General features: G+C 46.3%; 1 protein-coding gene and 1 non-coding gene across 2 annotated transcripts in view; one reads left to right on the forward strand and one right to left on the reverse strand.

Annotated features, from left to right (window-relative positions):
- The window catches only part of LOC127039734 (zinc finger protein 772-like), a 464,874-nt gene that overhangs the window by 11,900 nt on the left and 432,704 nt on the right, over nucleotides 1-20,270 (forward strand). The window lies entirely within an intron of this gene.
- Nucleotides 5,977-6,049, reverse strand: TRNAI-AAU (transfer RNA isoleucine (anticodon AAU)). The gene has a single exon. It is a non-coding gene; the product is annotated as a tRNA-Ile (tRNA).

A 20,270-nucleotide genomic window follows, 5' to 3' on the forward strand; every position in this document is an offset into this window, starting at 1 on the left:
CAAGGACTTTCAGGCTATAGAAATGATGGTAACTAATGAGGCAACGAATTTGTCAGCCTCCAATTTCAGACTTTTGGATACTCGCATGTTGAGTCCTGATACTATGGTTTTGTGTCTGACGCAGTGGCTACACAATTAAGCTGATGTTGGCACGGCTGCACCAATGTAGCTGCGCTGCTGTAGCACTGCTATTACAGATGCTCTAAGCCAGTGGGAGAGATTTCTCCTATCGGACTTGATTAGTCCAGCCCCCGCAAGCAGCGGTGGCTTTGTTGGCAGGAGAAGTTCTCCTGCTCATGTAGCACTATCTACACAGGGGGTTAGGGCTGTGTAACTACGTTGCTCAGGTGTGTGGATTTTTCACACCCCTCAGCAATATAGTTATCCCGATAAATGTTTTTAGTGTAGACCAGAGAGGTTTCTCTTGTGCTTTATGCATTTACATTACTTCTTTACCTCCTCCTACTTTGAAAGATTAGAAAGTGTGAAAAGAGAGGTATTTTTCTCCATGATGCAAAGATTCCGACATAGAAGACCCCTTCTAACAACACGTTTGGCAGAAGATCCTGAGATATATGATCTCACAGAAGTGGTTGGGTCCTACGTTGGGACAAACCACAATAAGAACCAGCATTCAGTTGTTGGCAATGGGGATTAAAAGAAAAGTAACATATGACAACAATTTGTGATCTTTGAATATGTTTTTGTTACCAATTAAAATGAAATTATAGGTGAAGTTATTGGTTAAAGAGTAAGAGACTGTGTGATAATCTGAATTATTTTGGAAAACTGAAAGTTGTCTTGTTTTTGTTAGTCATATAGAAAATGATGGCTAATCTTGAAAAGTTAATTTGATTTAATTTACCCTGGTTCCTCAACTGTTGCTACAGCTCTAGTACCCATCAGTCCAAAGACTGAGAGAAATGGAGAGTTCCAACCATTGTCCTTTTAGTATCTTGTTGTTCCTCTCTCTGTTTTTTGTGCTGGCCTTTCTCTTCTATCATTTTCTGCCTTTGTTTAGTTGATAACAGGTGGTATCCATCACTCACATTTGTTTGTTTAAATCTCTATCCGTTAAATAATTTTTTTGCTTGTTCAATAACTGTACTCAAGTGCTGCGTGAAATACTAGTTTTACTGTGGACCCTTGCTACTGTATCTTGGGATACTTCAGTAAGAGAGGATCTGGGATTTCACCAAATATCTGGTGGACACACTGAAGGAACTCAGGGGTTAGGGTGGCTGCTGTAACTCAGAGGAGGGTCCTTGAGTTCCAGCAGGCTGGTGAGTTTGGTCACTAACATCCAGCTGCCAAATGCAAAACTCCCTCTTCCTTGTGGCAGGTGGCAACAAGGAGATTCACAGTCCTCAGTACCCTGAGAAAGGTCACAGTTTGTCTCTATGTTGATCCACCTGTCAAATTCGCACAGGGAAAGCTCCCAATAGCACAAAACTCTGCCCTATGAAATCATGGAACATGTGCACTTCGCTCTGTGAAAGCATGTAAAGAATCCAAGCGCTGGAGGACAGGGTTTGGGTCCAGAGTGACCTAGGCCAATTGGAGGATTGGGCCAAAAGAAATCTGAGGAAGTTCAACAAGGAGAAGTGCAGAGTCCTGCACTTAGGATGGAAGAATCCTATGCACTGCCACAGGCTGGGGACTGACTGAGTGAGGGGGGATTTGATAGCAGCCTTCTACTACCTGAAAGAGCAGGATTGTGGACTCTCTCCTAGCCACTTTTGTTGGGCTGGGCAGACATCCCGGAGGCCTTTCTAGAAGAGAATTGGGAACTGAGTTAGAAAAACCAATGTGAAAACCAGAACCTCAGATTTAGACTCATTTATTTATAATATTAAATCTTCAACTCTAGTGTCACGGTCAATACAATTACTTCAAAGGGAAACTTAACTTCTCTGCAAAGGGAGTGGAGAGAAAACACTTTTCAGAGTCCAAGAGAGACAAGGTGGGTGAGGGTAAGCGCTTGTCGAGGACCAACCTCTGTTGGTGAAAGAGACAAGCTTTGGAGCTAACCCAGCACCCTGCTCCAGTTCTGTGTAGCCTGAAAGGTCGTCTCTTTCCTAAACAGCAGTTAGAACATAAGAACAGTCACACTGAGTCAGACCAGTTCATCTAGCCCACTGTCCAGTCTTCTGAAAATGACCAATGTCAGGCACCCCAGAGGACTCCTAGGACCAACACAGATACAACACCATTGCAACCAAGGTTAAAAGTCAATGCACATGGGAGAAGCATCTTGTGTTTCATTCCTTATGTGCTAGTCCCATTGTGTTGCCATCTCCTTTTCTTCCTTTCTGTTAAAAGCTTTGGTGTTTTGCACAGAAACATTATTTCCCCAGGAGAGACCCAAGAGTGGTGGCTGCATTCCTATACCAAACAGTCACTAAAAGGGGGCAGACAAAGACCTTTAGGATGAGGCATCTGTCACTGTCAAAATATCATCTCCCTCCTGCAGATGACTGGCAGCCTGAATCTGTTCCTTATCCTCCCAGAGTTGGGGGCTGGAATCAGCACTACCCAGCCCCTCCGTATGTAGCAGGAACAAACACAAACCTTGTCCTTAAAACAAGCTGTCCCCTTCCTTCTCAGGGAAGATTTTTCTGTGAGTGAAGTTGAGTTTCAGATCCCCTTTCCTGGGGTGGGGCCAGCTCCCAATGAGCTCTGTTTTCACCTTTGCCCCCTTTAAGTCACTCTGGGATCCGAACTCTGCTCCCAGCTGTCAGGCAGCTTTCAGCCCATCCACCCTGCTCACTATCTCTGTGGTCAGGTGTCACCTTCTTTGCCAGCACACAGAGCCTGTAGGAAAGCTACTTCTGCCAGATGCATTGGTGGTATAGTGATGAGCATAGGTGCCTTCCAAGCAGTTGATTGGGGTTTGATTCCAAGCCAATGCAATAATGGCTTTTCCTCTTCTGGAAGTGGTTTAATTTCAGTCACATTGTATTGCAATCACGTTATCAATAAAATGAGACAATAAATGTCTCAAACCCAGCAGGTCATACAGGATGGAGGCACACAAGGGGCTGAAATGTGTCATCTGAGAAAGACAGAACATTTGGAAACCTGCATCTCCCATCCCCTGGCCTCCTGTGTTATGATTCCAGCTGCGTGAGCTGTTTGTATGATGTTTCTGCATGATGGGGAAATAAAGTTTTGAGTCAGTTTTTGCTCCTGCAGATTCCTTTGCAGTTACAATTATAATGACATGAACAAAAGGGAGGCAAAATAAAAATAATCCCCAAATTGCAGTACAGGTGGGGAAAGAGAAGATCACGGTTAAGCAAAACACGTCAAAATAAAAATTAATACTAAAAGCAGAGGGGGGAAGAGATCAGGTCTGTGGAGATCCCCTTGATATTTGAACTCAAATTGTTAGATTCAAAGTTCAGACTTGACATTGAAAACCTGCAACTGCCTGTCTCTCTGAACTCCTGTGATGAGCAAGATCGAGCTGGGACACCTGTTCTGCTTCAATCATTTACTGTCTCTCTGTTCTCTCTTTCTTCTCCCCCCAATTCCTCGTCTCCAATGTCTCTGCCTTTCTCCTCTTGCTCCCCCTCCCCCTGCCCTTTCCCAGTGGCAGCGGCTCGCAGGGCTTCTCCCCTGGTAGCTGATGCTCATTATCAATCAAATAAATCAAAACGCTTCCACCTGCAAGTGGATTTAGCCCAGGACCCTCAGCAGCTGTTATACCCCCACTGAGCTCTCTGGTCAGGTGTCCTAGCGCTGGAAGCCTCCTCTGTAGATCCTAAAATAGTGTTTTTGCAGCAGGGGGCTGAAATATTGGACCGGGCATTGTAGCTCCACTGTTATTTTATTGAATTGCTTCAAAACAGCAAGTGTAGAAAGTCTCCTAAGTGCCAGGCTCTCTGCCATGGGAACAGCTGCCCCTGCTCTACAGGAGTCTGTGCATTCCACCCAGAAACGTACAAACCTGCCCCGAGGTGAAGGGGGGTCACACAGTGACGGAAACGCAAATCTTCAGACTGTTAACCCAAGTCCCTTCCTTTCTTGAACCCAGGACGTGCCAGTCACCTGTTAGCCATGGCGTTATCTTCATCTTCAAATACCTCTCAGGACATCGAACAGAGGGAGTGAACCCCCACCCCCCATGGCTTCCTATTGAGGCGTTGTACCGTACCTGCCCCTGGACACTGTCTGGTTTTATACTCTTAGAGCTTTTTCTCTTCAAACCCCTCATCCCGATCTCTGGGCCACCGCTGCATTTCAGAGTTTAGAATTTACTCTCATCTCCCTCCTATGGCACTTTCCATGTGAATGAGAAAAAGCAATAGGGGAAGCTCCGTGGCTAATGAAAACTGGTGCTTTGGGTGAGGCCTGAGCTCATAACCCCAGCAGTGCGCCTCCCTCACTAGCCAGGTGTATCCCTATAGGTGCTTCATAGACAAGCTTGGGAAGTAGGCAGTTACCTGTGTCTGTGATTAACAACATTGGTGGCTAATTGAAAGGCTGATGCTTCAAACCCAGGTGAAGATAGAGGTGCTTGGCTTTTTTGTGAAGAGAATCCAGTACATTTTAACAGGCAGGGAAATTCCTCAATTCTGGCCTAGCCTCACTGGACAAGCATAAGTAGTAATTGCACCAGATGTGTTGGTGGTATAGTGGTGAGCATAACTACCTTCCGAGCAGTTGACCTGGGTTCAATTCCCAGCCACTGTACTGAGGTGCTGTTTTCTCAACTGGAAACTAGTTTAATTTCCATCACATTGTATCAGTTTATCAATGGCATGAGAGAATCAATGTCCTGCAGGTCATTAAACACTCAGGGCAGGAAGAAAGGGGCAGGACTATACTGTGAGCAGGTGGAGTCACCCTGGTATTACAATGTTTGGGATTTTTTCCCCTTACTTCCCTCTCCCTTTTAGACTCAGAGCATTTAAGGTTAGAAGGGATCAGTGTGATCATCTAGTCTGACTTGCTGCCCCTTGCGGGCCAAAAGAGCCCACTCACCCACTCCTGTAATAGACCCGGGAGGGGAGGCAGCTCTGTGCTCTGCCCCTACTCCAGGCAGCACATGGAGACCCTCTGCTGCCCCCACCACCAATGGGTGTGCAGAGATGTGCCAGCAGCACTAAGGTGGCTCCATGCCCGCTCTGCCTCTGTCCCTCCATGCTGCTCCCAGAAGTGTCTGGCATGTCCCAGCATCCCCTGGGGTGGGGGGAGTGTCTCCATGTACTGCCTCTGCCCTGAGAACCAACTCCACAGCTCCCATTGGCCAGGAACTGCAGCCAATGGGAGCTCTGGGGGCCACGGCTGCAGGCAGCGGCACATGGAGACTCACTGTCCCCGCTGACCTGGGAGCTGCTGTCACAGGGTTGTGTGTACTGGTCACTTTGGGAGTTGCAGTGCCTGGGGTAAACATCACCCCTCCTGCACCTCAACCCCCGAGCAGAAAGCCCGCATCCCACACCCAAATTTCCTCCCAGAGCTTTGCTTGTCTTCCTTTCACCCAGAACCATCCTTCCTCTCCTGGGTTGCAAGTATCCATCCTTGGGAAGCCAAGAGGCAAGCACAGGATCCTACCTCCCAGCAGCCAACCGCACCTCCCCAGACTTTGCAGAATGCATGGTGGTGCTCTACTAACCCCACTTAGCCACACTGAGGGGCTTAGCTTCTGCCCTGCCTTACTCAGCTCGACTTTCCTCTTTTGCCCCATTCTTGCCTCACTTCCTCCTTTGGCAAGTCACACAAAGGAGGCCAGCAGGAAGAGCCGGCCTCCACCAGCCAACCTCCCAGGGCAGAGGAGACCAAGCCACAAGGCTCCAAAAGGTGACTGGCCCAGATGCTCTAGCTTTCCCCTGCTGATACCAAGGCTCTTTCTCAGCTCATTTCCCCAGCCTCTGTCTTGCAGGGGTTGGGTTTATCACAGGCACATGCCAGTGGCAGCAGTAGGAACTTTGCTAGACAGCCAGGGAAGCTGGGAAAAGTAAGCAATTTTGTTTCTGCCTGGTTTTGAACCAGGGACCTTTTGCTTATTAGGCAAACGTGATAACCACTACACTACAGAAACTCTGTCAGAGGATTTTGCCCCTCCCTTCATAAGAGTATAAGAATGGCCATACTGGGTCAGACCAAAGGTCCATCCAGCCCAGTGTCCTGGCTGCCAACAGTGGCCAATGCCAGGTGCCCCAGAGAGCGTGAACCTAACAGGCAATGATCAAGTGATCTCTCTCCTGCCATCCATCTCCATCCTCTGACAAATAGAGGCTAGGGACACCATTTCTTACCCATCCTGGCTAATAGCCATTCATGGACTTAACTTCCATTAATTTATCTAGTTCTCTTTTAAACCCTCTTATAGTCCTAGCCTTCACAACCTCCTCAGGCAAGGAGTTCAACATGTTGACTGTGCACTATGTGAAGAAGAACTTCCTTTTATTTGTTTAAAACCTGTTGTACATTAATTTCATTTGGTGGCCCCTAGTTCTTATATTATGGGAACAAGTAAATAATTTTTCCTTATTCACTTTCTCCTCATCGTTCATGATTTTATATACCTTTATCATATTCCCCCTTAGTCTCCTCTTTTCCAAAATGAAAAGTCCTAGTCTCTTTAATCTCTCCTCATATGGGACCCATTCCAAACCCTAATCATTTTAGTTGCCCTTTTCTGAACCTTTTCTAGTGCCAGTATATCTTTTTTGAAATGAAGAGACCAGATCTATGCGCAGTATTCAAGATGTGGGTGTACCATGGATTTATATAAGGGCAATAATATATTCTCTGTCTTAGCAGCAAAGAATCCTGTGGCACCTTATAGACTAACAGACGTTTTGGAGCATGAGCTTTCATGGGTGAATACCCACGAAAGCTTATGCTCCAAAACGTCTGTTAGTCTATAAGGTGCCACAGGATTCTTTGCTGCTTTTACAGATCCAGACTAACATGGCTACCCTCTGATACTATTCTCTGTCTTATTCTCTATCCCTTATTAAATTATTCCTAACATCTTGTTTGCTTTTTTGACTGCTGCTGAACACTGCATGGTCATTTTCAGAGAACTATCCATGATGACTCCAAGATATCTTTCCTGATTAACTGTAACTAAATTAGCCCCCATCATATTGTATGTATAGTTGGGGTTATTTTTCCCAATGTGCATTACTTTACATTTATCCACATTACATCTCATTTGCCATTTTTTTGCCCAATCACTTAGTTTTGTGAGGTCTCTTTGAAATTCTTTCACAGTCTGCGTTGGTCTTAACTATCTTGAGCAGTTTAGTATCATCTGCAAACTTTGCCACCTCACTATTTACCCCTTTCTCCAGATCATTTAGGACTAAGTTGAATAGGATTGGTCCTAGGACTCACCATTGGGGAACACCACTAGTTACCCCTCTCCATTCTGAACACACCGATGGGCGAACCTGGAGAGAGTGATGGCAGCCCTTCGATAGGTCAGCTGGTAGAGCAAAGGACGAGCTGGCACTCAGGATGTCGTCCTTACATCTCCCTTGTGACTTCAGCTTGAAGGAGAGCTTCTTTTTCTTCCCTTTGCTGAGAAAGAGCAGGAGAAGAAAGAAAGTTCAGGTGAGTCAACTCTTGCTTGGGAGCCACCCACTGAAAATGTAAAAACAAAAAAGTAAAGCCATAAAAGACTTCAAAGCCCACCAGGCCCAACCTCTCTTCTAATATGGCAGAAAAGCCACACATCTCCTGTCTAGGTAGGGACATCCTATTGCCCCACAAGAAGTGGAAGGTCATGTTCAGCCTCAGCAGCACTCGTGGAGCAGGGGGAAATACATGGCTGAGGAAATTCTCTGTAGCCAAAAGATAGGTCTTGAGCATCACAGCTTTGTAGGTAATTACAAGGTCCACTTACTTCACCGGCTGAGCCATTCCTCACAGGCCAGCAACTGCTTCTCCCAGTTTGCGTTCCTCACCATGTACCCAACTAAATGCTAGAAGGCCCAGCTCATCAACCTGCCCACTCTTGCAGCCCTCCTCTTCCACCCTGACTGATGGGGGGAGTATTGAGCCTCCCTCCCTTAGGCCCTTCAGCATTCCTGGGGAACACCAACACCGCCCAAGTGACTTTGGGCCAGTTGGTCAACCAATAGGGCTGCCTCCTAGGCCAGGCTGCAGCCCAGCTTCAGGACTCAGAGGAAATGGAGCTCCCATCCCTACGTACAGGACTCCAAGTACGGCCAGCCTTCTGGATCAAACATCCCCTCTTGTGCTCAAGTCACAACAGCTAGCAGGCAAAAGACAGGCTTTCATATCATTTGAGAGACCAAGACAGAGCCTTGGAAGACCCAGCAGGATTAGGTCACACAGGAATTGTCCTCAGATCCCACTGAGACTTCAACTCATATTGCAGGATTCAAAGTCCTGAGGGCTGCTCTTACACCATGGGACCAATAGGGAACCCCCAGATCTCTGCTGAGTTCTGGTTTGGATCACCCTGCAGGTGCAGCCCTGCATTTGCTCACCAAGTTGACATGTAACAGTTTGCTGCACTCCTAGAGGCCTTTCTTAATCCAGACTGAGAGGCCAGTGGGCATGTGAGGAAGTTGCCCTTCCGTCCTAGGCAATACATGGCCCTTTCTAGGAAAGACTAAGTCCTGGAGGAGAAAGACTGTTGTGAAATAACACCCTGAAAAGATGCCTTTTTCAGTTGTTGGAGGAGTACCATACAGGGAAATCTGCCCTTTTCACACCTGACCAGGGACTTGAACTCTGGATGCTCTACCAACTGAGCTAGCCAGGCTCACAGGAAAAGGGGCAAGTTTGATGCAGAAGAGAAACTAGTCAAGAAAAAGAGGGCAGAAAATTTGCTATTCTTGCTTTTTTAGCAGCCCTAGGCCAATCTTGCTCCTCCATCCGGTGCCCAGAGACATTCTTCTTTTTTTAGTTAATATCAGATCCAGGAGAAAACACAGTTATACAAAGCAAAATAAACTTGCCCTGTCTCATGCAGTGGTACATTGACCTTTATTCAGACTGAGTCTAAGGGAGGGCCTCGCTTCCAGATCAAACATGCCCTCTTGTGCGAGTCACAACAGCTAGCAGGCAAGAGACAGGCTACCATGTCATTGGAAAGAGCAAGATGAAGTTTTGGAAATCCCAGGATAATTAGCTGGCAATTAAAAGACCCCAAAATTCTACTAGGGCTTGAACTTTGATTTCACAATTTACAACACCAGCCCTTACACCATGAGATCAGCTAAGCATGTGCAACTTCTGGCATGAAAGACTCTGAGGGGACAATTTTTTCTGTCAGGGAATACCCAGTGGGAACATGCCTTTCTGGCCAGCCCTACATTTGCTCAAAAAATCAGCACACAACACTTTGTTGGAGGCCCAGACGCTTTTCTTCCTCAGACTGCAATGCCAGTGGACAGGTGAGGAAGTAGCACCTTCAGTCCCAAGCAGTAAAGGGCCCTTCCTAGGAAAGGCCAAGTTCTGAAAAGGAAAAACTGAAGTCAAAGAGAGTCCTCAAGAGATGCTTTTTGAAAATCTTGAGGGATTGTCCTTCTACCTGACCAGGGACTTGAACCCTGGTCCCTCAGATTAAAAGTCTGATGTTTTACCAACTGAGCAAATTTCATGCAGAACACAAACTAGTCAGAAAATGAGGACAGGAAACAATACAGAAAACCTGATGCTTTCACTCTTTTAGCAGTCCTAGCCCCAGCCTACTCCTCCATCCGGCGCCCTGAGGCCTTATTCCTTTTTTAGTTAAATAGCAAATCCAGGAGAAAACACAGTTATACAAAACAAAACGAAATCACAACAGAAATGTCATTGGAAATACAAAAATTAAAAAGGAAAATGCAATTCCCATCACTTTATCATGTCTGAGCCATTCCTGTATCGAAAGCACCTGCTAAGGGCCCTGTGTGCTTACGAGAAACCTGGAGAAACTCATACCACAGCCTGAACATGAAACTCAACTGCTCCCAGGTGCTGCAGTAAAACCCTTTCCCTGCTATGACGTTGCACTCCATATGATTTTATTAAAATATGCTAATGAGTGTGAATATAATGTAACTGGAGTATGCTTTATGCATGTAAGGTAGCATTACAAAGTTTATAATCTACTGTGTGTGTTCATCGTATTTGTATGAACCGATAATTCTTGTATCTGAAACTAGAAATATGAACTATAACTCTGAGGTCCTGTTGTAATGATGCAAAGTGTGGGCCATTAATAGTGGTTTGGACTCTTGATGGCTCCCATTAACCAGGACAATTGACTGTAGATGGCTCTGTCCTGTACCATCTGTGAGTCAGGCCAGGAAGAATGAAGGCTTGGGGTCTCACAGGACATGTGAGCATGTCACCTGGTACAGGAATCCATCTTAAACCTGGGGCTTTCCCCCAGGAAACAGACAAAAGATTCCTGCCTTGTACCAAAGTTCTATAAGTGGGTAGAACAGAAGAAAGGTGGCTGCAGTCATAAGAAATCCCCTAGCTACCACCTGAGCTGGAACAAGGATTAAGCCAGGTGAAAAGATTGGACCCAGACTAGAAATATGACTAGTCTGCAAAAGAAGCTTATTGGAAGATCTCTGAGGGTGAGATTTTATCAGTATTGAGTTTCCTATTGTATTAGGCTTAGACTTGCATGTTTGATATATTTTGCTCTATGGAGAATACAAACTCAATAGAGAAGGAAAAGTTAATGCCTTAGAAGAGTCTCTGTGTGTGTGTGTTAGATGGGTGCGAGGGTGCCTAGAAAACACTGTCCTGTAGTTTCTTTTCTCTGATTTCCTTTAGAAAATTTGAAGCGGGGAGCAAAAACCATTGTCTTCTGAGAGGCTTGAACGCAAAACCTTCAGATTATGAGACTGAGACACTACCAAGCTGTGCTAGGAAGGTTTAGAAAAGAGCTAGACTCAATGCATATAGAATCTACAGCCGTGACCGAGCCAGGGGTGCACTGGAAGACGCAGGGAGATATGGTGCCCAGACACCTTTCCTGGCAGCTAATAGATCAATTTTCTCTGACAGTGAAGCTACAGCGGTAATAGAAACCAGTATTTAAAGTAAGGCTTGAACTTATAACCCCAGCATTAGTCCCTTCTGCACGAACCAGTAGCACCACTGCAGCTACTTCTGAGAACAAGCTGGGAAGCAAGCAGTTATCAGTCTCTGCAGTTCACACCTTTGCCTGGCAATTGAAAGGCTGCTGGTTCAAACCTAACTAAAGATGTGACTTTTCAGCAAGGAGACTCCAGGATACTTTAACAGGAAGAAAATCTCATCATTTCTGGTTTAGCCCCATTTGACCCCTTCTGCCCGTCTTCTCCCCCACACCATCTCTTCCCTTCCCCATTGGGGTCATACAGAGAGGATCCCCACTCACTGAGAAGTTCCCTTTTCTCCTTCACAGAAGGCTTTAATGCCCCTTATCTCACTCAAGCTCACAACTGCCCAGAGTTCAAGAACTGTCTCTGTTCCCATTGGACAGATGAGAGGAGCCTGAGGTCCAGAGAAGGGAATTGACCTACACAAGGGCCTACAAAGCAAAGCGGTGGCAGAGCCAGAAAGAAAAGCCACCAGTTCCGACTCCTGTTCTAATGGACAACAAACCCCCCCGCCAGAGGCAGGGATAGAGCCCAGGAATCAAGATGGCGGGAAATGTCATTCAAACTGTTTCTTTCAGAAAATCCCATTAAGACTAAACCAGTTTGTTTCTCTATATCATAACAAGTGGGATAAAAGTTCTTTGCAAAAATATTTTGTTGCAAAACAAAAGCATCTCCTGTTTATCACAGTGTGTTAAATTGTCTCCTCGCACACAAAGAGGAGACACTTGGATCTCAAACATTAGATAAGTAGCTTCAGTCTGAGCTAAGTCGTTGCTGCTCTTAACAATTTCAAAATAAAAACATACAAATCAAATAGACTATTTCAGCTATTCTATTATGTCATAATCTGCTCTGAGTAAAAGTGATAGGACACCTCATATTATGCACTACTTATAGTGATACTCTCCAATGGATCCCCATCCTCCACACACCGTGAGGTAGGTAGTAGCGGATCATTATTATTTCTACTTCAAAGAGGGAGAAGCTAAGGCTGAGAAAGGAGAATTGACTTGCCATAGGTCATCCAGCCAGCGAGTGGCAGAGTTGGGAACAAGACACAAGAGCCCTGATTTTCAAAGTAACCATCGGAACTTGAATGTCAGACATTGAATGACCTTAAAGTGCTCTCAGATGAGCTCCAGACCAACAACAGTGACAGAATTATTCAGCAAGTATTTGAGAACTGCAATGTTAGAGAGAATCATCAACTGCTCAGAGACCAATAATGCAGAGAAGCAGCAAAATTTGTCAAACATAGAACTGGTTCTGACTTATTTCCTTGGTCTTAAAAGAGACCAACAAGGACCTGAGTCTCCTTCCTGTCAATAACCTCTTGCTCAGCCAATCAGGGTAGAGACTGAGTATGAAGGTTCTCATCAGAGATCCCAAAGGATGGCTCATGTCACTGCTGGGGATCACTGCCTGAGCACTAGTTCAGCCCCACAGTTTTGGACGGACCACCCACAGTGGGAGCTGCAGAGCACTGCCCCGCAACACACACACACACACATACACACACACACCCTGGTGTTGGGAGGGGAACAGGAGAAAGGACAAAAGAAGCAAGAGATGAAGAGAAAGGAGGGAGGGAGGGAGGGAGGGAGGAAAAGGTGAAACAAAAAGGACAAACCCTAATGTCCCCAGTGATTCTAAGGGACAAAATCCCAGGTGTGGAATAAAATTCTGCCCCCTTAAGATCGTGTTTTCCATGCCTAGAATTCAACTCTCACCGGATGGACCAGACTGAACAAGTTTCAAACCTCGAGGACGCTCTTACCTTCTAAACAGGGACAGCTGTTTTCTAGTAAAATCACTAAAAGGGAAGGAGAAAACTCGAAAGAGGTTCCTCCTGGCGCTCACGTCCATGAACCCAAATACTCTCTCAGTCCTCAAAGAGAGACCTGGAGAAGGAGACTTGCTGAAGCAAAGCCACAGGAGTCTCTGAGGTTTCCCTGGCCCCTCGCCCCTGTCCTGCCTGGCTGATGTCAGCATCTCTCTGTGAGGTCACTACGTCCCCATTTCCTTTGACCAATAGTCTGAGGTCCTGCAAAAGGCCTTTGTGATGTCACTGCCACACCCCTCCCTTGCTGTGTTAATGTCCTATCCCTGGCCAGGCACTTTGGAGGTTTGAGCTACTCCCTGTGGATCACTCCACTCAAGGAGCGTTCGTTCTAGGAAGTAAGCAGGCTAGACAATGCTATACTCAGTTTTTCAGAAATTAGTCGACTTTCTGGCTAGACGAGACCATTAGAGCATCTAATCTGACCCCCTGCATATCACAGGCCTCCTGTATGACACAAGAGCTACTTTTGGGGCAAAGCCATTCCAGAAAGGCATCTAATCTTCATTAAATGACATCAGGACATGGTGAATCCACCGGTTTCCTTGGTAGCTTGTTCCTGTAGTGAATCATCCTCACTGTTGAATATTTGTGCCTTAGTTGTAATATGAATTTGTCTCTTTTCACCTTCCAGCCATTGGGTCTTCTTATGCATTTCTCTGCTCAATTAAAAAGCCCTCTAACACCCAGTCTTTTCTCTCCATTAAGGCACTTCAACACTTCAATGAAGTCACCTTTCAATCTTCTTTTGATAAGCTAAACAGACTGAGCTCTTTTAATAGCTCACTAGAAGGCATTTTTATCCAGCCCTCAAAACATTTGGTGGCTCTTTGCTGCCCCAGCTCCAATTTCACAACATCTTTTTCAACCGAGGACACCAAAACTGGAGGCAGTATTCCAATATCAGTCTCATTGATGCCATGTCACCTCCTGTGACATTATTGACATAATCTGTAACTGTATAGATCACCGTTGTGACCACTGTTCTATATTTGCAGTCAATATTGTAGAAAGGTTGTTTTGTAAGGGGTCTATGGAGAGGTACTGATTGGCTAATTATAATGATGCTATCTCTAGATGTGTATCATTTTTGTAGTCGATGATATGAATATTGGTTCTATGCTGTCCATATTTCAAACTCGTGCTCTACTTCTGGGGAACACTCTAGACAAGTTAGTGTCAGTTCTGCCTAGCCTGCTTGATGGCCCACTACGGATCATCAGCTATACCATCGACCCATTGAGAGAAGGCAGATACACCTTGTGACTCAGCAAGGTATGTAGGGACCTGCCTGTGTACAGAACTCAAAGATTTTTCTATGCCACATGCTGGATAGAGTGTCCTTGGGACAAAGAAAGCAAAGACAACATGGCAAGAGACTATAAAAGGCTGATGCCTCGTCTCCATCTTGTCTTCAGTCCTGCTTCATACCTCTGGAGGGACTTTGCTACAAACTGAAACTCTGTACAAAGGACTGAATGACTCATCCCATCTGTGGATGGACTCCAGAGACTTGATGTGAACCTGCAGTTTATTCCATCACTGCTACAGGCCTGAACCAAGAGCTTTGCCATTACTTCATGTGAAGGATTAAAAATCTATTTGCTGTTTATATAGCAACCTGGTGCATGGATTGTGCCAGCTCTTTTCAAGACTCAAAGTCCAGAATATGGTCAAGGATTAGAGGCCTAGCAAACAGTGATAAGCTAAGAAAAAGCTGGGGTAAACAGAAAGCCTTGCTTGCTAAGATAGGCCTGGTCAGCAAATTGCCAGATGTTGCAGCTAAGAACTAAAGAATTGTGTCTTATTCAGAGTTGCAGATTGAACAAAGAATCCCTGTTCCTGTTGTGTTTGTTTCTTCTGTAGGGAGACGTTCTTCCCACAGATCAAACCTTGAGTTTATGAAAAGTTGTCACATGTCAATATAAGATATGTCATCCTTCAACGTCCCTTCCCAGGGACCAATGCCTGCCTTTAGACACACAGAAAACAATCTTTATTGCCATATACTTTCACTGTTTCTTTGCTTTAACCCCTAGGAATGTACCTCTTGGACAATCAAAAGAGTTGCTCCATTCCTATGGACCCCAAATCAGAATTCAGCATAGATATTTTATACTAACAACATTTTATCAAAGTATTAATGAAATGTTAACTTGCTAACTTGAGACCATGGGTGGAGACATTATGTAATCTGTTAACTATAGGCTAATATGCTTATCTTGTCTTGCTGCAAAACCTATCCCGGGGTGTGGAACTGCCTACCCCGTCACTTTCCCGTGCTCATGGAAAATCTATATATTCTATTGTAATTAATTAATTAACAATGTCTCTGAGCCTAATAACCAAGGTGACACTCCACCAGCACTGTGTGTAAAAAATCCTATTTTTGACCTCTACAAGGTGTAGATTTGTGTCTTTCTCGGACACCTGTTGAATAAAGAGAAGATTCAGGATCCAGCCTGGCTGAATGTGTGTCCTCTCCACACAGCTTGGTGACCTTTTGCGGAAATGGAGAAGACTGCCTTTGCTTAGCTGTACATTGCTTGCAAAAGAAACAGGTCTTTTTGGTGACAAGTGTTGAAAGGAGGCACTAGACAAATGTGGAGACAGGAAAAATGTCCCCCAACTGAACTGGCATCTGTGGATGCTGAAGTCACAACACAGAGCACTAAACACTATTTGAGAATGGCTGGTGTCAGAAGAGTCTCTAACAAGGCCTCTTCCCCCCAGCAGGGGTCTCTCTGTGCTCAGAACTCCTGGTAGCGTGTTGGCTGCAGGCAGTGGAGAACTCTATTTTGGCATCTCTTTGCCTGTTTTGTGGTCAACATCTGCAGTGGCTGTTAAAAGGTCTCTAGATAGTGATCTTTGGGAAGAGCTGGCTGAAGAGCTTTCCTACTAACCAGGAGAGCCTGGCTTGGCCTGCCAGTTCTTCCTTGCTGAACCTAGTGTGTTTGTTGGCTCCCTTTTTGTATCTTTTTTCAGAAAAAGAAAAGACTTGTCAGGAGAATCCTTCTAAGTGCTTGTTCAAGACAGAGAGAGCCTTCCTTGCTGCTAAGTCTTGGTCTCACCGCTGTGGCACCTCTTGCTGGCCATCCTGAGAATTAGTACTGGTTCACCAGTGCACCTTCATCTAGTGGCATCTGGCTGCATCTGTTCTATCATTAGGACCCATGTCGCCCTCAGGACTTCAGTGTCCTCTTATGGACACAGCCCTCTGGCTGTGCCCCACTCAGTTCTCTCCCCCCTTCCTGGGTGCAGCTGTTCTCTACCCAGACACTTGCCTCAGTGGCCGGCTGCAGTCCAGGGTATAGCCACCTGTGCCAGCCACCTGTGTCAGTGGCTACGGAGGCAAAAGTGGTGAACCTCCAACCCTGCATCTGTTTCCCTGGACCACTTCCCCAGCACCTTCCTCTGCCTTTGTATCAGGGCCTCAGTCTGGCAGTACTCAGCCAGAAGGTCACTCATGTGCCCCTTACCCACCCAGCACTACTCTGAGCGTGGTGCCCACCCTTCCCCTTCCCCAGCCAAACCTCCCTCCTCAAATTCCAAGCTGTGATTGATTCTTGCTGTGCTGAGCAGCCCTTTATATATGGGCTGCTCCAGCAAGCCTTCTCATAGACTCATAGACTCATAGGTCAGAAGGGACCAATCTGATCATCTAGTCTGACCTCCTGCACAAGGCAGGCCACAGAACCCCACCCATCCAATTTTATAACAACCCCTATCCCAGGACCGAGTTACTGAAATCCTCAAAAATGGTTTGAAGACCTCAAGCTGCAGAGACACCACCAGCAAGCGACCCGTGCCCCACGCTGCAGGGGAAGGCGAAAAACCTCCAGGGCACCTGCCAATCCGCCCTGGAGGAAAATTCCTTCCCGACCCCAAATATGGCGATCAGCTAAACCCTGAGCATGTGGGCAAGAGTCACCAGCTAGCACCCAAGAAGGAATTCTCCGCAGCAACTCAGTACCCATCGCATGCAACATCTCCCCGCAGACCATTGAGCAGACCTGTCTGGTGGTAATTCAAGATCAATTGCCCAAATTAACGATCCTATCATAACATCCCCTCCATATACTTATCAAGCTTTGTCTTAAAGCCAGGAAAGTCTTTTGCCCCTACTACTTCCCGCGGAAGGCTATTCCAGAACTTCACTCCCCTAATGGTCAGAAACCTTCGTCTAATTTCAAGTCTAAACTTCCTAATATCCAGTTTATACCCATTCGTCCTCGTGGCTACATTAGTACTAAACTTAAATAATTCCTCTCCCTCCCTAACGTTAACCCCCTTGATATATTTATATAGGGCGAGCATATCCCCCCTCAGCCTTCTTTTGGCCAGGCTGAACAAGCCAAGCTCTTTGAGTCTCCTTTCATAAGGCAGTTTTTCCATTCCTCGGATCATCCTTGTAGCCCGTCTCTGAACCTGTTCCAGTTTGAATTCATCCTTCTTGAACATGGGACACCAGAACTGCACACAGTATTCCAGATGGGGTCTCACCAACGCCGTATACAACGGTACTAACACCTCCTTATCCTTGCAGGAAATACCCCGCCTGATGCATCCCAAAATCGCATTTGCTTTTTTAACAGCCGTATCACATTGGCGACTCATGGTCATCCTGCTATCAACCAGTACCCCAAGGTCCTTCTCTTCCTCCGTCGCTTCCAACTGATGCGCCCCCAATGTATATCCAAAATTCTTATTATTAATTCCTAAATGCATGACCTTGCACTTTTCACTATTGTATTTCATCCTATTTCTATTACTCCAGTTTACAAGGTGGTTCAGATCTTCCTGAATAGTATCCCTGTCCTTCTCCGTGTTAGCAATACCCCCCAGCTTCGTGTCATCCGCAAACTTTATTAGCACATTCCCGCTCTTTGTGCCAAGGTCAGTAATAAAAAGGTTAAATAAGATCGGTCCCAAAACCGATCCTTGAGGGACTCCACTGGTGACCTCCTTCCAGTCCGACAGTTCACCTTTCAATACGACCCTCTGGAGTCTCCCCTTTAACCAGTTCCTTATCCACCTTACAACTTTCATATTCATATTCTCCTGATTGGCTCTCTCAATAAGCCCTTTCCTCATAGGCTGGGTTCTGTGCAGCCTCTGCAAGGCAGCCTTAATCGTTCTCCTGCTTGGTTGGGGGCAGACACCTCCCCACATTTGGAAAATAGCAAATGAGAAGTTTAGAGCTGGTGGAAAGGTTACCATAACTGAGAACTGAGACGAGGTTTCTTTAACTGAAACACAGAGCACTAACTGCTATATGATCACAGTGGCTGGTGGGAGAAGTACATGTTAGAAGCCCTCTGTCATCTCAGCTGTGGCTTTCTGTGCACGGAGAGCCAGACACCTCAAGGTCTGCAGGTCCTGAGGGAAATGTGTAACGTCTGTACTTTAGAATTTGCAGGTGTTGTCCTGGACCATCAAATGGAACAGTTGCAAACATTTTCTTGAGGCAGGCGCCATGGCTTAGTTGGCTAAAGCACCTGTCTAGTAAACCGGAGATCCTGCGTTCAACTCTCAGTGGCTCCTTGGAGTATGGCTTTTGTCTCCTCTGCTCACATTTTCCTGTGTCTTCCTAGGAAACAGAAAAGACCTCCCTTGGTAGCCAAGTCATTGCTTGCTAAGGAAAAGGCTTCTTTGGAGAGAAGCATTGGAAAGAATCAAATCACATTCCTGGAGTTGATGAAAAGGCTGCTGTGACTGGCATTAGCATGGTGGTTGCTTTGACTGCAATTGCTGCAACAGGAGCGCCTGCACCACACGTCCTTCTGATTCACTGGGGATGTCCACATGGAGATGTCATGTCACCTTCCTTTTGATAGTCACTGATGAAAAATGGAGCAGTTGGGAGAAAAGTCCCAGAGAGTGGCACCGTGGCTAAGCTGACTGACTCACCTGCCAGGTAAAGTGGAGTTAGGGATGCAGCACCCAGTGGTGCCTTGCCAAATGTGTCCGCTCTTCCCATCTTTTGGTCAGTCTTCTGAGGAAACAGAGAAGAGTGCCTCTGCCTTGCAATGCAAATGCTTCCAAAAGAAACTGGTCGTTTTTTCTCACAAGTGTTGGAAGGAGGCACCTAAGAAATGTGGAGACAAGGAAAAGGTCATCGTAACTCAACTTGCATCCATGGCTCTTGGGGCCACAACGCAGAGCACTAAGCACTGTATGACCACAGCAAAATCTAAACTTTACACCTTATTACACTAGGCAGTAGTTAGGTCAAGCATTTTTCTCACCCCACTGGATGTTACCCTCCTTAATACATAGAATTCCCCCCTTCATTTTCTCAGGATTCCTGCTGCTTCCAACATAGGTGGGGGAGGAGAAAGGCAAAAACATGATGCCACAGTCTCCTATTTTATATCCTTAGTTCAAGTGTCTAGAAGACACTTGCCCAGACATGTCCGGGTGGGCTCTGCTGAGTCACTAGGTTGGGGAATCCTCCTGGTGTGGTCTTGTGCAGCTGAGTCATAGACTTGAGCAGTCCCCACAGTGTTGTGTTTGGGCATCTGTCATTGAATTGGAAATCCCTTAATTACAATTCCTCTGCTGATTCATGGTTGTTGAACTCCCTCCTTGGCAGGGGTCACTAGCAAAATTATAGCATATTTCAGTAACAACCATACAGCAAAATGCACAACTTCATACACCTTCATGCTATACATATTTGGACAGAATAACCAATTTCAGCAGATCATGACTTTTCATGTGATAACTTACATGGAATGGTTTGTATGAGATATCACAGCCATATATGAATGATGAATATGTGAGCTACAGGGGCTATTTTGAGGTACCTCATGTCACAAAAGCCTCCAGAGACTGGTCTTTGGGAAGAGCTGGCTGAAGAGCCTTCTGAGTAACTGAGAGATCCTGGCTTGGCCGGCCAGTTTGTGCTTGTGAATTAAACTTGTCTGCTGGGCTCCCTTTTTTGTGTCTCTTTCACATAAACAGAGCAGAAGTTCTTGGCCAATCCTTGACAGTGCTTGTTCACGACACAGAGAGCCTCTGTGTTGGGGCAGGGGTAAGGGTGCAGGAGGTGGTCGGAGGGGGGTGCTTACCTCGGGCAGCACAGCTCCCAAAGTGACCGGCACACAGTCCACTCCGGCAGTGGGTCCTAGGCAGTGGATCCGGGGGCGGGTCAGCTATGGAGTTTGCACTCAGGGTCGCAGGGATATGCCAGCTGCTTCCAGGAGCAGTGCAGCATGGAGGGAGGGGGCAGAGTGGGCAGGGAGCTGCCTTAGCGCTGCTGGCACATCTCCGTGCATTGCTTGGGGAGGCATCAGGTCTCTGTGGGCTGCCTGGGGCGGGGCAGTGCCCGAGGGGGCTCAGGCCACCCC

The sequence above is a fragment of the Gopherus flavomarginatus genome, chromosome 23 (genome assembly GCF_025201925.1).
Source record: "Gopherus flavomarginatus isolate rGopFla2 chromosome 23, rGopFla2.mat.asm, whole genome shotgun sequence".
NCBI classification, from domain to species: Eukaryota; Metazoa; Chordata; order Testudines; family Testudinidae; genus Gopherus; species Gopherus flavomarginatus.